This window comes from Sinohyriopsis cumingii, unplaced genomic scaffold (assembly GCF_028554795.1).
Source record: "Sinohyriopsis cumingii isolate HCF-2022 unplaced genomic scaffold, ASM2855479v2 utg005237l, whole genome shotgun sequence".
Taxonomy (NCBI): Eukaryota; Metazoa; Mollusca; class Bivalvia; order Unionida; family Unionidae; genus Sinohyriopsis; species Sinohyriopsis cumingii.
The window spans coordinates 15,048-17,500 of record NW_028316917.1 but is presented as its reverse complement, the minus strand read 5'-3'; positions in this window follow the sequence as shown (position 1 = coordinate 17,500).

Below are 2,453 nucleotides of genomic sequence, written 5' to 3'. Positions count from 1 at the left end.
CGCCCCAGTACTGTGGTATAGCTCCCGATATCGTAGGCTAGTGTGCTCGGTTCGCAAGGCAGCTATACCACTACTATATGAATGCTACACCAAAATTTTTGTTCATTTTCAACCGAGCCACCTCAAAATGCATTTTTTTCTATATAATAGTGCCAAATTCTATATGTGGGTAGTTGATCAGAAAATTTTTCGACGTACCCTGTGCCATCGAGCTTCCCAGCCCATTTTCGAACGAAAAGCAGCCACGTTCTTGCCTTGCCTGGGAAGGAAAGCATTTCACGGAATGCACCTTCCCTATCGTCCGAAGCCAGCTGCCTAGGGGTACCCTGTACCAGCGAGCGCCTAGACAAGCCTAGCTCAGTGTACCGCCCCAGTACTGTGGTATAGCTCCCGATATCGTAGGCTAGTGTGCTCGGTTCGCAAGGCAGCTATACCACTACTATATGAATGCTACACCAAAATTTTTGTTCATTTTCAACCGAGCCACCTGAAAATGCATTTTTTCCTATATAATAGTGCCAAATACTATATGTGGGTAGTTGGTCAGAATATTTTTCGACGTACCCTGTGCCATCGAGCTTCCCAGCCCATTTTCGAACGAAAAGCAGCCACGTTCTTGCCTTGCCTGGGCTTGCTAGCTACCAAAGAGAGTGTGCCTGCCTCTCTCCCTTCTCGCTTGTCCTGTCCTTGGTAAGCTAGCCTTCGATCGCACCTTGCTAGCTACCAGAGAGAGAGTGTGCCTGCCTCTCTCCCTTCTCGCTTGTCCTGTCCTTGGTAAGCTAGCCATCGATCGCACCGTGCTAGCTACCAGAGAGAGAGAGAGAGCGTGCCTGCCTCTCTCTCTCTCCCTTCACGCTTGTCCTGTCCTTGGTAGGCTAGCCTTCGCTCGCACCTAGCTAGCTACCAGAGAGAGAGAGTGTGTCTGCCTGCCTGCCTGCCTTATCGGCCTCTCTCTCTCGTCTCGATTCACTTTCAATCGAGACCATAGGAAACGCATTTTTTCCTATATAATAGTACCAAATACTATGTGTGGGTAGTTGGTCAAAAAGTTGCCCAAAAGGTGCACCTTTTTGAATTCGTTCCGTTTTTACCAAGGGCTTTCTACCACGGCCAAACCTTCGATTCCCCAAGCCTTTCCTCACTCTCTATCACACCTTGCTAGCTACCAGAGAGAGAGAGTGTGCCTGCCTCTCTCTCTCCCTTCTCGCTTGTCCTGTCCTTGGTAAGCTAGCCTTCGATCGGACCTAGCTAGCTACCAGAGAGAGAGAGAGAGAGAGAGAGAGAGAGAGTGAGTGTGCCTGCCTCTCTCTCTCCCTTCTCGCTTGTCCTGTCCTTGGTAAGCTAGCCTTCGATCGGACCTAGCTAGCTACCAGAGAGAGAGAGTGTGCCTGCCTCTCTCTCTCCCTTCTCGCTTGTCCTGTCCTTGGTAAGCTAGCCTTCGATCGGACCTAGCTAGCTACCAGAGAGAGAGAGTGTGCCTGCCTCTCTCTCTCCCTTCTCGCTTGTCCTGTCCTTGGTAAGCTAGCCTTCGATCGGACCTAGCTAGCTACCAGAGAGAGAGAGTGTGCCTGCCTCTCTCTCTCCCTTCTCGCTTGTCCTGTCCTTGGTAAGCTAGCCTTCGATCGGACCTAGCTAGCTACCAGAGAGAGAGTGTGTGCCTGCCTCTCTCCCTTCTCGCTTGTCCTGTCCTTCGTACGCTAGCCTTCGATCGCACCTTGCTAGCTACCAGAGAGAGAGTGTGCCTGCCTCTCTCCCTTCTCGCTTGTCCTGTCCTTGGTAAGCTAGCCATCGATCGCACCGTGCTAGCTACCAGAGAGAGAGAGAGCGTGCCTGCCTCTCTCTCTCTCCCTTCACGCTTGTCCTGTCCTTGGTAGGCTAGCCTTCGCTCGCACCTAGCTAGCTACCAGAGAGAGAGAGAGAGTGTGTGTCTGCCTGCCTGCCTGCCTTATCGGCCTCTCTCTCGTCTCGATTCACTTTCAATCGAGACCATAGGAAACGCATTTTTTCCTATATAATAGTACCAAATACTATGTGTGGGTAGTTGGTCAAAAAGTTGGCCAAAAGGTGCACCTTTTTGAATTCGTTCCGTTTTTACCAAGGGCTTTCTACCACGGCCAAACCCTCGATTCCCCAAGCCTTTCCTCACTCTCTATCACACCTTGCTAGCTACCAGAGAGAGAGAGTGTGCCTGCCTCTCTCCCTTCTCGCTTGTCCTGTCCTTGGTAAGCTAGCCTTCGATCGGACCTAGCTAGCTACCAGAGAGAGAGAGTGTGCCTGCCTCTCTCCCTTCTCGCTTGTCCTGTCCTTCGTACGCTAGCCTTCGATCGGACCTAGCTAGCTACCAGAGAGAGAGAGTGTGCCTGCCTCTCTCCCTTCTCGCTTGTCCTGTCCTTCGTACGCTAGCCTTCGATCGCACCTTGCTAGCTACCAGAGAGAGAGTGTGCCTGCCTCTC